We start from the raw sequence: 15,691 nt of genomic DNA on the forward strand, positions 1-15,691 counted from the left end.
TACAGGATTTCAGCATTAATTTAATGACATGCCATAACACGCCGCGATGCGAGCAAAGTAACGACGCGTCATGCACGATAAACTGTACATGATAGGTACACGACACTTTCATTTTATTTATACAATCTGCTTCTGCCAAGAAGAAGCGACTTAACAGCGCGTGTCTTATAAGTTTTCCAACTGTTAAAAATTAAAGGTGTATTCAAATTAAATTTATCAATGACTTACAAACATTCTGATGTTAAATAATATTTTTTTTTTAATCTGATGAAGACTAACGTTGTGTTCGATGAATCCTTTTCTTTTAATTAAGTACTGCAGGTGCTATATTTTACATATTTTAAGTTAAATTTGCGAGTTGCCACGAATTAGATTGCCTATCAAGCTAAATTTCTTATCAACGCAGATTACACAATTATCAAGCAGTGTGTCGGTTTATACAGACAAAAAGCATCGCGTACGTCTGTGATAACGTTATCATGAGAAATTTAATTTCTCTTTCATGTTTCTACATAGTCTACTTTTACTCCAGCTTTCGGAATCAAGATAAAATTCTCCAGGTAAAGTCAGCGCTAGCACAAAGAACACGCAAAAACTTCTCTTGATTTATCTACGATCGCGTTTTTCAACGAAACTCAAGATTGTAGTTGATGTATACATCGGGGTGTGGTGGATACCTTACCCACCGATTGGCCCGAGCCCTCGATTCTTCTTGCCGCGCGCGATTATCCCCCAATATCCTGATACATTATTTATCCCCATCTATAAAACCTCAGAGTTTTCATGAAAAAAGGCGAGAAACCTTTCCCCCCCCCCCCCCACCAGGGAATTTTTTTCTCAATCCCTGGCACGATCCTTATCCGCCGACAATAACGAACGGACGAGACGACGAGTGCGAGTGAAGCTTTTCTACCTTCCTCATCGTCCTTTTTCTCTTCGCTCACTTCGCTTCCTTTTCTCGGCGAGCTCGTTCCACCTACCGAAAGCCTTCCCACATTGACTGCCAAAAAAGCCTTGGCAACGGCACGACACTCATTTAATTTAAGGATAACAAAGCGCTATCCGAGACAAATCCCCGGATTAGTTTTACGGCGTTCCTATTTACACTTCAGTTAGAGGATCACTGTGTTTCACATTTCTCTATACGTATATTTCACCGCGACGCAACATTTCCATATATATGTTGAATAAACAAAATTATCAGGCAACGTTGTAATGTAGATTGTAAAATTTATGCTATATATCTGACGGTTTGTGAATTAAAAATTACTTTTTTTTACATAATCCTGAATATCGTTGACACGACCTCGAGAACTTAACAAATAATAGAAGATTAATAATCATTGTATCGTTAATCATTAATCATTGTTATTACATATAAAGAATCAATTAAATTATCGAAATATTTCTGATAAGCAATCGATTTGCGATGTATCAGAACTTTTAATAATTTACAAATATTTTCATAATATTGCATTTTACAATAATAATAAAGGATTCAAAATATATTAATTAAAATGTGAATGAATTAATTGACATTTATTTTAAGTTTAAATTAATTAAGTGAAATTAATTAAAATGTATTTATATAAATATATTTCAATATGTATATATATAAAAAAATTTAATTTAGAAATCTCTTTTTCTCTTTTCCTCTCTAATTCCAATTTGAAAAGAAAACTGTTACATTAAGTTTCAAAAACTCAATGTAATAGTTTCCTTTTCAAATGAACAATGGAATATTATTTTTTAGTCAATGTTAAATCTTAAGAAAATAGTAATTTTAGACTCTAGTTATTTTGGAAGAGATATATCTCTTATAATTTTTAAATATTAGAGAAAAATTATTTATCTAATTCGTTCTGACAAAGAGAAAGTAATGCTAAAATAGTTTTTTTTATAAAATCTATGTAGCACATAAAGAAATGATTATATTCAGGCAAGCTGTAATCTTTAAATATTAGAAATGTCATCTCGAGACACCTTATTAAAATTATCACCGATATTGTTGAAATTACCGTCAATAACGTTGCACAGACCATGAATCACATTTTATGTGCTTCGATCTTACGCATACCCAAATTAGATTGGCCATGATTGACTCATTCGAATCGATGCGCACCATTGTTCGTTGCATGCCATTGTATGCATGTTGTATGGTGCGGAGCGGTCATTAATATACAACGCTACAAGGCGCCATTCAAGGATGAAAATTAGGTGAGAGTTCTACCGAGATATTGATTCAACGAATTGCTATAAGATGCGATAAGATGACGATACTATGTGCAAGAGCAGAATAACATTAGTTAAATTAGTAAAATTAGCTTTTCTAAGTTCCAAGTCTACTTTAAACAATTTACAATTTACGTTAGATTTCAGAATAGAATTTCATTTATAATTTTATACGCCGTGTATTTTGATACGCGAATGTAATTTGATATATATTTTATATATGTATCCTGATTTTTCGTATTACACGGCATATAAATTTTAAATAGGATTAATAAAAAAATGATTGCAGTATAGAAACAATGAAAATAACTGTTTTATTAATATAAATCGTACATTAATAAATTGTAAATGTAGATACAAGTATTATTAACATTAAGATTCTTCTTGGTTTTTAATAATTAATAAATATGTTAATCTCGTAATAGCGAATAATATATTAATTAGTAATAATAAGAATATATTTACAATTGTTTGCTTTAATAATAATTAAAAAGCAATTATCATACAAGTTAGGAGTCATTATGGTACATGCGTGCATAATAAAGGTATTTGTGTCGCTGTGTTTATGCACGACATTTAGATTTTGCAAATCGAAAATAACGTAGCAAACAAACAATGATATCTAATTAATAATGATTAATATCCCTAAACTAAATCTAATTAGAAATTTGGCAATATTGAACATTCTCTAAGGTAACTAAATATTTACTGTTTGTATAACATATCGATCCACGCGCTTCAGAATGTTTAGGGAAGAAATATGACATCTGGACATGTGCACAAAATATCGATATGAAGTAAACGAGCAACCAGTTGCATTTTAGTTTATAGAACGAATTGTAACATAACGCGAGAACAGATCGGTGTAAATATTTGTCACTATTTTTGTTCATTAGAGAGGTGTAGAGGTATCGATATCTTAAGTAGTCGAGACAGACGTACGGCCGGCCTTCGTTAACCGTGAGATAGGAGCCTAGTGTTGCACGAAGGGAACAATTCCCTCCGCCGCGCCGCGCCGTCTCGCGCGCACTCCTGATTTCACGAGGTCCTCTTTATTTCGGATATACCGTGGACAAATGCGACTAACGTATCGAACTTCCGTCCCGGCTAATTTATGGCGTTGGGATTAGGGGAGTAAAATAGCGAGGGAGAGGCCGGAAAATGGCAATTCTGCAGTGCGGGTAACTATCCCCTTTTGCCTCCTCCTTATTTCTCGACCTAGCTCGCTCGAATGGGTTCAAACGCTTAAGAGGCGAGCGTCTCTCTTTCCCTCTTTCTCTCTTTCTCTCAGCCATAGTGAAATATCACTGCTAAGAGAAAGAACCCCCTCCGGGGGTTGACAAAAACAGGGATAATAAAACTTGGAACGTCCCTGTGTACCTCCGACCGAACTGGGAGGATACGTTCGAACGATTACCTTTCCGGTTACGTACCTATACATGCGCCTGAACCTCTTCGGACTGCCATTTTTAAACGAGATAAAAGAACAGTAGAAAACGATATATATTTGTGCATTAAGCGCGGTGCAAAGGGCAAATACTCGAGGGAAAAGTTGCATCAGTGAGCATTACCGTGGTTTCCAACAAGCTTTGGAGAGCACGACATACGTGATAAAATGCATGTTTTCAATATGCTTCTAACGATGTAACGTTCGAAGGATTATTACGTTACACTTTGTTACGCTTACTAAAATTAACAGATTAGAAAAAATATAACTCTTACTTTGAGGGTGTATAGTATAGTGTCCTTAAACTCATGAAGTTTGCACAACTTTGTAATTTGAAATTTATTTTTGTGCTACCGTTATTACATGCTACATTTACTAATTGGACGTTGAACAAAGCATCATTTATCAGAAATTACCCTTACTTTATGCCCGGAGAAACAGAAGAGTTAAGCTGAATCATGGTCAATTAATCATGCTTATTTGGTATAATATAGGTCACCGCGTCTTTCGAACACAGTACATTATCCTATTTCCATAAATAAAATATTGTTTTATAATAATGATTGCGTATTTGTATGAAAATTATTTCTGCGCGATGTTATTCTCGTTCAATATCTCCAAATTTTCGATTAGCGATCTTTGTTCTATTATGTCATTAATGTCATTATTCACATACGTGAAAAAATAGGTACGTATCTATTTCCTATTATTTTAGTTGCGTGTGCTGTTCTTTATTTGGAAAATAAAATTGTTGAATAATGTATTCTTCAAAACTGAAAGTCTTCAAAAAGGCTTGAATAACTATTTGCGTAAGCATTTTTCGAGGATTCTCACTTATTATATCAAAATTATTAGGTCACCGTGAACTTAACTTTGCTGTGTGCTCATTGATCTGGAGGGTAGGTCGTTAACTGAACGTATTACACGTAGAAACCGCTACTTGACAACCGATTAGAGCGCGACAACGACAGCGACTCAAGGAAACGACTTTACAGGCACACTCGACGATAATTGGGGATTTGTGCGCGAAGTCGGCTTGGGGTGGGCTTTGATGTGGTACCTTTGCCACCAATGTATCTGCAATGTGTCTCTACTTGTACTCCGCCCGATAGCAAAGACGAATTCCGCGGGCAAGTAGTCATCGTGACATCGCCAGGACGATACCTCTCACCTAACTTTCCCACGTTATAGATCGTAGAATCCGGCGAAGAAGTAGTTACGGACAAAGACCATGCCCCACTTCCGCGTCCCGTCGCGGTCCTTTCGCGCTCGCTATTTCGAGAGTTCTCCGTTATCAATACTTAATGCAAAGAGACGCGGCAGCGACTAATGAACTCTCTTACTCCTCCATCTCTCGCCATCGGAGTCCATTGTCTTTTCGTGAACGCTGCATGCTGCACGAACCAGGGCGCCGCGCCGCGCCGTATTCACGATAGCACAGGGATAGTTACGCGGGGAAAGAGGACAGGCTTAACGGCCAGGAATTTGGATCCTCATAATACCGAGAATCTCTATCGGATTTATGCTAATGCTCTGGCCTGTCTAGTATCTTGCCAATCCTTTCTGTTCTATTATCGCGTGAATAACACGGACGGACGCAATTCAGAAAATCAGAGTATCATATTATAATATCTTCGAATAATCAGGTTTTCAAATTTTCTACCTCTACTGACCCACTTACCTTTTCTGTAATAAAATTAACGAATATAGAATTTCTCGAATCGTCACATTTGTTATAGATTTTCAATTCCTCGCACATTAATTGATTTAATATAATGTCATGTAAATCGATTTTACATATCAGTTTTTTGAAATTCTTTAATTAAATTATGGAATTAAAATCTGTTTAAGTAGAAATTCAATCTAATGTCTTTTGGATATCAGATAGATTATTTTTGGTTTACAAACATTTTTCCTTATACATTTTGTTAAAATTTTTTTAAGTAGAAATTAATAAGATTAGTAGGTAGATATTTAAGGAACAAATTCTTTTGTAGCCTAATGGCAGTTTAACATTGATACCACATCGCGTTTTTCATCTTTAGTCATCTAACTTTTTATTTTGTTTTCTTTGAATTATACCTAACATGACACTTAGAAACGAGGAGATTCCAGTCGCAACTTGCTTCGTAACTATATATGAGTTTGACCAATGAAAAAGGTATCAGAATGAAGCGACAAATTGATCGCACTCGGTCATAAAACGAAGTGATCTCTACGCCAGAGAGTAGGCTATTATCTCTGAAACATTCACTTAACTGCTTTCCTCTCCTCGTCGGAATACTATATTCGTGATGTCGTGTCAACCAATTAAATTTATTGCGCACGATCTATTTGCACTTAGAGTTTGTATTGGTCGATATGATGACTATAATAATCGAAAGCAAAAACTTGGTTTTACATTAATAACGAACTAGAAAAAACTAAAGCGCGAAGAATAGGAAGAAACAATATTGATATTATTTATAATAACTTGCTGTATCTATACTTGTTTATCTCTACTTTTTCTTGTACGTATATATAATGAACAATATCATATTGAAGCTCCAATAAAATAACTAAAATAAAATTCGTTAACAAAAAATAGCTTTATAAAACAGTTTCTAATAATATACAAAGTCTATTTTATTTATTTTATTGCCTTTCGTATATTTTACTGCGAAAGTACAATAAATTGAATTTAATAAGTTTTACTAAACATTACCAAAAAATTCTATCACAAACAAATCTAAAAAAATTTAGGATTTTGCAAAATTATAGAAATTAAATTCCGGAATAATTTTGTTTATATTCTCGATAAGAAGATTAGATATTAATTTTTTCAGAGAGAGAGAGAGAGGAGGCATTAACATAGAAGACGTTTGAGATTATCTTTCCTTGCTCATAATAGATCCAGGAAGAAAGCCATCAGAGTTTGCAAACCCAATCGTAGCCGGTAACTTGCAGCCCGTTGCCAGCCTCGTTGTGTACCGCCAAAACATTACGGCCACACAATGTCGCGCTGCTCGCGGCTTGCGGACGTGCCGCTGCGAGGTAGAACGGAGTACCAGATTGCGCTAATTAATGCTAATTGCCCGAACTAATAAATAACCGCATGAATAAACATATTCGCCGGCCGTTGCCAGCATTGGGGAGCGGCAAGGGGAGGCGGATACTGTGATACGAGGGCGAGAATAAGAGGGTGGGTGAGTGAAAGCGAGAGGATGGTGGGTAAGGGCGAGTACGTGTGCGGCGCGGCGGATACGTTGTGAGGTGTGCAGGCGCAAGTACGCGACTCCATTCGTACCCGCGCGCCACTGTACGCGCTGAAATATTCATCGATTTCGGTAGCGGCAATTACGCCCCGCAAAACGAAGCCGTGCCGCTCGTATGCCCCTCGCCACCATGGAAATTTATCTGTATGAACAAGTGAGCGTGCGCGCAGGCACTATTACGCGCGAATTCCGCCGGGAGATGCGCGCTCGTTGTTCTCGGTCGTCGCGGAAATACACATTTCGTACCACGTAAAAAAATAAAACTGGAAGGAGTGGCCTGTTCGTACAAAATGTAATGGATCACCCGCGTCTCTCTCTTCTCTCTTATTCTACGATCAAATCGGGATAAATTTTCCTTGGCAAATTATATCGGGATACTAAAAATCAAATCGAAAATCTTATAAAATTTTTTTATTTTCCAAATTTATACTAAATTTAAATTATAAATACTTAACAAATGTACGTGGAAAAATGTCGATAAAAACATGGCGTTCCTCTCTTTCTCTCTCTCTCTCTCTCTCTCTCTCTCTCTCTCTCTCTCTCTCTCTCTCTCTCTCTCTCTCTCTCTCTCTCTCTCTCTCTCTCTCTCTCTCTCTCTCTGTCTCTTAATATTGTACAAAGTATTTCAAATTCTCTTTTTTTTATTATGATATTTTATTTTCTTCAATTTAATTGTCGCCAAGGAAGACTGATTGCAATTTTATCAAAGATTGCGTTTTATTATTTAATTATTAAAATATGTTTTATAATTAAATTGAATCGGACATATATGAATATCACGCATGAAACACAAGTTCTCGCTAAAGAAGCAATATCTAAAAAAGAATTGCATGAGTACGTATAACAAGAACACTACATATAAAAATATCTAGATGCAGTAAGCGGAATAATTTGGGCCAACGTGAGCGAGTGCCAGGAAAACGATTTCGGTAATGCCGCAGACCGCGTAATCGATATTTCATTATATCGCGCCCGACTGACCTTTCCCGTCGAACTGGAAGAAAATTTAACCCGTTCCCAGGCTTAAATTACTTCCGGACATGAACCGTTCCAAGCAATGTTCACGGAAACGGTTCACATTATAGACGAAATGCATACATTGTAGCTCGTAGCTGGCTTTTTTGTTATTTCTTTAAGTAGAGAAGAGAAATGTTTAATTATCAGCAACTACACCAGTCAACTCTGCAAGGCAGGAAAATGTATATTTTACAAATTGTACGAATGAACTGAGTGAAAAACTTGAAATATTATTCTTCTCTCTAAAGTGTAGTGTGATTGTTTCTTGCATTTACAATTACAAATGTTTACATTGATTTTTTGATAATACGTTTTTAAAATTTAATTGTATATTAACATATTTATATTTAATATATAAATTTTTATATTTATATTTATTATGTACATAAATTATTTTTTTCCCTACATTGCAATCTTTAGGTTTATGGCTTTCATAAAGAAATTTAAATATAAGAATCAATTTATTATACCGTCTCTATATAAATAGCTTTGATGAAAGAGATTCTGCATTTTTTACTGCCTATCCTTATAGAAATTAAAGGACTTTCTATAAATATTCATATTTCCAATATTAAGCATTGAGTGTATATTCTGCATGCACAGCGTTATTGCTGCGGAATATTATCGCGCATTAATAGGCATGCTTTTGTTAATCTCTATTCTATTTCATCGATATTTTATATTTGAAGATCTGAAACTCTTCAATCACGTTGCGACGTTCCAAATAGTAGATAAAATTTTTTTCTCAAATATCGTATTCTCTCTTTGTCTCCCCCTCCCTTATTTCTCTCTCGTTTTCTCTCTTTTTAGTTCTTTATATAATATAATGAAATTAGTGACAGTCGAATGCATTTTTCCTGTTACATTTATGATGAAAGATTCAATCGTAAAATAGCCATCGGCAGACCAAGCTTTAATCAAATATGACGTAAATGTATATAGGTATTATATGATCTCAATAATGTATGCTGTCATAGGTATATATCCTTCGTTTAATATTTTTAAAATAATTTATTGATAAATGTCAGCAAGTTTTTTTTACATCAAAATACCCAAACATTAATATTTTAAGAATTTCAAATAAAAAGCTTCGAGGACGCAAGTAAATAAAACTTTTTATTTAATTTCAAATAATCTTCACTGTAACGAAATTTAAATTTGGGCGTTATTTATAATATATAAAAGATAAAATATTATATGAAGCAAACATGACATTTTTGTAGGGCGTTTTTGTTAAAGTTTTAGATTGCTCACAAAATTAAATATTACAGAATTTTATTGTAGATAAAACGGAAGATCTGAAAATTTGAGATAGTATATCATATATCGTAAAATTATCGGCATTTCTTGGAGATTCTACTTCCCTCTCGTGAAAAGTCGGTGCTTCATGTAAAATGGAAAAAGTATCTAGAATCTTCGCTACGTGACTGACATGTCGCATCGTATAGTATAAAATTGATGGATGCACAATCTGCATGAGTTTGAGAATGCGTATTTTATAGTGTTTTATAAAATGATGGTGGAGAAAAGGTTTTATTTCTTACATTAACGAAAATCAATAAAGCAAAAAATGAAAAATTTATTATTACCGACCAGACTATTATTATCATCTGATACAAGAGTTTAGATTATGATCAATTATCTGAATGACATCTTCTGAAAGACAAATAAATCAGGTTAAGTAAAATAAAATATAAATTTGACTATTAATTTTTGTACATTTGTACATGTTTAATTGTATTATATCACATAATTACATAAGTAATATTTTATTAAAGCGCAATATACAGTGGGTACCTTTAAAATGCATTATGATAATGTATCTAAATGTTGAACATTTTAAATACGTCAACAAAGATAACGCGGTTAGTAATGTTCTCGGAGATCCTCGGCTCTACGGATAATAAATCCTTCAGCACAGTCATATAAAGCTACCCAACATTTTACTTAAAAAATATGAGATTTGTATTTATGAATGTATATGCATGAAATTTGGCATGAAAATTCATGACAAAGGCGCAGAACGTGAGTTGCATACGCACGCGTACATATACACGCAATATACATGCACCCGAGTTCCCATTGTAGTGTGCCGACATCACGTACAACGTAATATTCCGCGTATGAAGGTTGATAATAGTGCTTTCCTTGCTGTAATACGTTGTTAGTAACAGGCGTAGATATTTCTGCGGCATAAAATTTTTACACGATCATATATGCGCTAACGGAAATGGTCCGTCTACGTAGAAGTGAGTTTTTAATGAGATAGAAGTGCATGTGCATTAAATAAATTTTTAATTACAATTCTGAAATATGTAGAATTTGACCGCATTGACTAAAAAAAAGTCTTTTACTTTTTACAAATTTAATACTATTTAAACATCTTTAGATGTACATTGTATAGGTTTAGCCAATATTTGCGAACTAGGTATAGGAACATTGATTGTTAAGATGAAATTTATGGAAACGTATCGCGCCGCGTATACAACGTACGTATGTATGCACACAATGAAGTTAGTACACACATTAATAATAATGATTTGCACGAATAACGATTACTGCCAACACAGTAATTACGTCCATTAGCCGTACATCATAGAATGGGCGTAGCTTTATGTGCCGTGATGAACGTCAGTATGGTCGATGAATGCAAGTATGGTTTCTCTCCCTTTATTCACCGTACGCCGAGTCACGTCAATTATTGTAATACTTATTGCAGCTAGGCGTAACCGGACTGGCACGTTCGCGAACAAAGCGAAATCCTATTATTACTTCCAAGGCTTTTAACACATCCTTTGAAGCGATGCTTTTGAAAGGACTTATCCGAGTATAAAGTAATGCCTCGCCGTTTCTAAAGGAATATTTGAAATCGCATGGCAAATCGCGTAACCCCGAGTACGAGGTTCAACGAGAGACAGTGCTAGCAGCGAATTTTCCAATTCCACGTGTTCTTATGTAATGACCGTACGTGGGCCAGCGCGCACGCGGTATGGTCTCTTGGTTGGCCGAGTTGCATAACCCGCAGGGTCCATGGAGAATAATTTTCTCGTCCGCGGCTGGTAAGTCCCTAGCCCATATGAAAAAAGTTAGAGCCAATTATAATTGGAATATTTCACGAGCGTGGATTTACGGCGTGGTTAAAAGCATGGGAAGCAAAAGTAGTTTGCAATGACTTGGCGCCATTCGACAATGGCGCGGTAATTAGAAGGTACGATTGTAGGCGTGTGTGTGTAATAACGACATGTGTAACTTTCGCGGTAATGTCGCTGGCATTATTATCGTAATGTTTGGCAATGTAATATTTATCGAATTAATTTCATCGACAATTTCTTGAAATTATATGCCATATCAACTAGCTGAGAACTTTTGTATGGGTTAATAGCGTAAATTTAATAGCGTACAGCTAGTTGGGAATTATGAATTTTTACGAGCAGCTCAGGTCTGAAATTACACCTACGAAAGGTTAAAGAGGCTTAAAAACCTGATCTGAAAGAGAAGATGTTAATAAAAATCTTTAAGCTACATGATATGTATATGACGTAGCGGTAATCTTTTTAGCTTATTATCATATATGAAAAAAATTGAGACAGAAATGTAATTGAATAGAAAAGATATAAGTTATAAATGTTCAGATAAAATGTGAAATTATTTTATAAGAGTATATTGTCGGCCCTATTAACCTTTAAATTTAAGTGAAGCAGAATCCAACAAGTAGTAAAAAGTATTATATCTTGTTAGGAAAGTGTCAAATTACATGATATGAGCGTTGTCAGTTTACACGTCAAGAACTATTTTTTAATATAGAGAATTATTTCTAAAAAGTCCAAGAAGGAGTATAGAAAGATAAAGTAATTATAAACTTTTTAAACAAAAATCATAAACTTTTGATTTACAAATACAAAACAAGAATTAATTTTTAAAATATTTATACGGATTCTACAATATTTAGACTAAACTTTGTAAATATTTTTTAACCAAAATTTTTTAAATAAATATAGGTAAATTAACTTTCAAAACTACAAATAAATAACGAAACTTTTAAAAAAGTTTTTATTTTAACAGGATATTGGATTAAAAGGTTTATTTGTTAAAGTAATTTAAAAGAGTGCACGTTGAAAACGATTTGTTGCCAAAATTACCGCGTAAAAATGTGTGCGTATATAAAAATATATACGTTTTACTTCATTATATAAGTAAAATTAGGATGTTGGCAAATTTTTTTCTATGGTGAAATTTTTCTATATAGTAATACAAGCAGCATTAATAAAATGATCATATATTTTCGTTGCATCCCAGTTGGAACTCATCGCAGCGTATCGATTACAATGCTGCTGTCGGCCTACTTTGTCACGTGCGTGAAAAGTGCAGCAAATCAGGGGAATAAAACGCTTGTCGGCATGCTCATACACGTACACGGGGTAGTAAAAAAACTTTTGCGGTAAAAACGTACCATCCCCTTAGGATTTTCCCGCGAAATCATGTATACATGGCTTTAGAATAAATTTCACTGTCGCAATTTACACTCGGAAATTTTCGTTGCTCGACCATGTATGTATGCACGTATGTATAGGATATGTATATATAGGACTGACCCTTTTGACAAAAAAGAATAGCAATTCTATTTTTTCGATAAATTACATGGTATCGTGGTATTTCTCTGGCATGATAGTTATCTTTATGATATTAAGCGTACGGAATACCTCATTCCTTGTCGGGTCGTCTTGTAAAATCCGATATCAGGAAAACCTAAACCAATTAAGGTGTCTCCACGCCGGATCTATAGCAAACCGGTGAGACCCGGGACGGCGCGCAAATCTATCTCCTTAAATCATCTTCGACGTAACTACGGCGACGCGCACCGACGATACGTCAAGATAAGACGATCGTTCCGAGGAGCACGAAATTCGAGACCAGATTCCCCGGGGTGTCGTGAAACTGTTTGTTTTAGCGTTCGTAATTGAAATAGATTGCGGTGGATATAAGATGACTGTTTAATGTATAATATTTAGGTTATACTAACTAACGTGCTCTCTCACTTTTCCTCTCTCTTTCCTTCACTCCTCCTCTCTCTCTCTCTCTCTCTCTCTCTCTCTCTCTCTCTCTCTCTCTCTCTCTCTCTCTCTCTCTCTCTCTCTCTCTCTCTCTCTCTCTCTCTCTCTCTCTTTCTCTTTTCTGTCTTTCTATTTAACTATCTATTTGTCTATCTATTTATCTATCTATGTATTTAACTCTTTCTTTTTCACACATATACATTGTCAACGAGGCAATATATGATCCGTTGCCATGTCAGTCATTTGCACTATTCAAGTGGTTATGGATTTTGAAGAAAAAATTACTAATTCGACATAGAGCAAACAATTTTCAAATTTGCAGTGGAGCGTCAAAAATAGAGTGTAACATTAAAAAATGTCCATCCATTTTTTAACACTGCTTTGCGAAATAGCTATGTTTCCATCAAATTTGCGTTACATTGACGTTCCAGTCTTGAACTGCAAGTTTGATGAAGATTTTTTGCTTGATGTCAGTAATTCAAGTCATTATTTTTTCTTTGAAAAAATCCATAATCGCTTGAGTAGTGCAAATGGCTGGAAAAGTTTATAAATAAACGTGTTATTGTTTCCACAGTAGTCGATATATCTCTGCAATTTTTAGTCTAAAACAATTTAAGTACAATTTGAATACGTTTCTTTGGGATGATCTAATACATTCAAAGATTTAGCGCGTACTTTGTTAATAAAAGAACTAACACTTTTTTCTACTATTGATATAATTTTGTGACACAAATAGATAATATAATGTTTTTTGCCTTGATAGAGATAATGAATTTTAACACATGATCCAATGAACATAACAACTAAACAAATTATTTTAGATTGAATTAAAATAGCATAAATACAAACATTGTATTATTAATTTATGCAATGTGAAAAATATATTACACAAATTATTTTGCTGTAGTATATGATATTATCACAATTTCACAATTTTATCTGCAATTTAATCTTTTACTAGAACAATTAGAAGCACATTTGCACATATTGTATATAAATAAATCTAATCATATTTGAATAATCATAAATGAAAAGTTAAGAAAATTACAACATATTCTCTGAACGATCGATCATAAGGAAGCTGACATTTTCCACTGCGATGTGTAAGTCTCGTCATCCTCTAACACCCGCTGCGAGTGATGTAAAGGCGACAAGATCTGAACTCCAAGATTCGACTGAGAAGGGTAAACTGAGCGCGACAGCGAGTATACACGAGTATGCCCTCCGCCGGCAGCGACGCTCGACTTCGTAATTCTTCGTTTACGACTGCCAGCTTTACATCTATACTGCTCCGGTGAAGCGTTGTATGCCAGAAAACAGAGAAAAGAGAAAGATAGAGCTGGAATATACACGATAGACAAGAACGAAAAGAGATGGGAGGAGTTGGAAGGTGATATTCGTTCGAAGCGGCGAAGAGGAGATTCGGGGATGGCAAGACCACTGGCATTAATCCAGAATAGGTAAGAGCCGAAATGTAGTTGGTAACATGGGGTGAGAGAGAGAGAGAAAGACAGAGGAAGACGCAGTGGTATTGAGAGAGACGGTGAAGAGAGAGAAGAAACATGCGCGAAGGAAGGAACGGAAAAGAGATGAAAGGGAAGGAAGGATAATGCGTCCACGATAAAACTAAGCCGGCTAACACCACGGGTAAAAAGGACCCCAACGGACGCTTGGCAGTGTCACCAAATTGCTCGAATATTTTGCGCCCCTGAAGTGCGGGAGAATAGAGGGTAGATAGGTGTGTGTGTGTGTGTGTGTGTGTGTGTGTGTGTGTGTGTGTGTGTGTATGTGCGTCTGTATGAAGGGTAGCGGAATCCGCTTGACCACAGCCGGGATTCCCTGATAAACTTCCGGTTTAAGGAATACGTTTACCGTGTTATTCCTAGCAGAATCGCGGGAACTCTATCTGGGTAGAGCGAAGTTGTGGAGAGATTGAAACTTTGCTGAATTTGCCTAGTAACGTAAGTAGGAGTCTTATGCAATTTTCCGCATATATATATTATATTACTTAATTCTTAAAAAAGATAATCTGCGTTTACGATCTTGAAAATTTAATATATTGAATGCTCGTTAAATTATAGCGAATATAATCCATTTCATTACGTTAAATAATATTCTAGAAAACTATTACGATTTTTATTTGAAACTTACATAGTTATAAATACAGGTTAAACAAAAAGTTTTATTAAATTAATATTTACTTGAAATTATCTAAAGATTAAAACACTCTTATCTATACCTATATCATTCACTAAAATTTATTACGAGATTATTTAATTAATTCCGAAAAATTAGAAAGCTGTCAATTACTTTAAATTTAATATTGCTTAATTTATTTAAAAAATTGGATAAATATTTCTGTGGACAATTCTGTACATAATTTTGAACTGAAAGGTGGAATAGAAGTTAAAACTCACAAGTTTTCCATCCAACTAACGGCGATCCAACTTTCCCCGTAACTCTGCGTTTTCATGCGGGGAATGAAAGCGGGACTGGCAGCATGAGGGTCCCCGCTTTTTCCACTTGATTAAAAATTTACACTTCATGGAGCGAACTTTCTATCGCGTTTTAACGATCGATCGTACTTACCGATTCTCACTGGAACGCCACGAACGTCACCAATTATCTCTCCTGGCGCGTGACGCCAGGATAAATCTGTCGATGACTTGCACTTGCGATTAGAATGATAA

The 15,691-nt window shown here is 35.0% G+C and overlaps 1 protein-coding gene across 9 annotated transcripts in view; it reads left to right on the plus strand.

Moving 5' to 3' along the window:
• Nucleotides 1–15,691, plus strand: part of LOC139771639 (lachesin) — a 172,255-nt gene that overhangs the window by 98,668 nt on the left and 57,896 nt on the right. The gene's annotated exons all lie outside the window — the stretch shown is intronic.

Source organism: Temnothorax nylanderi, unplaced genomic scaffold (genome assembly GCF_030848795.1).
Source record: "Temnothorax nylanderi isolate EJ_2023f unplaced genomic scaffold, tnyl_v1.0 TNYL_tig0042_pilon, whole genome shotgun sequence".
NCBI classification, from domain to species: Eukaryota; Metazoa; Arthropoda; class Insecta; order Hymenoptera; family Formicidae; genus Temnothorax; species Temnothorax nylanderi.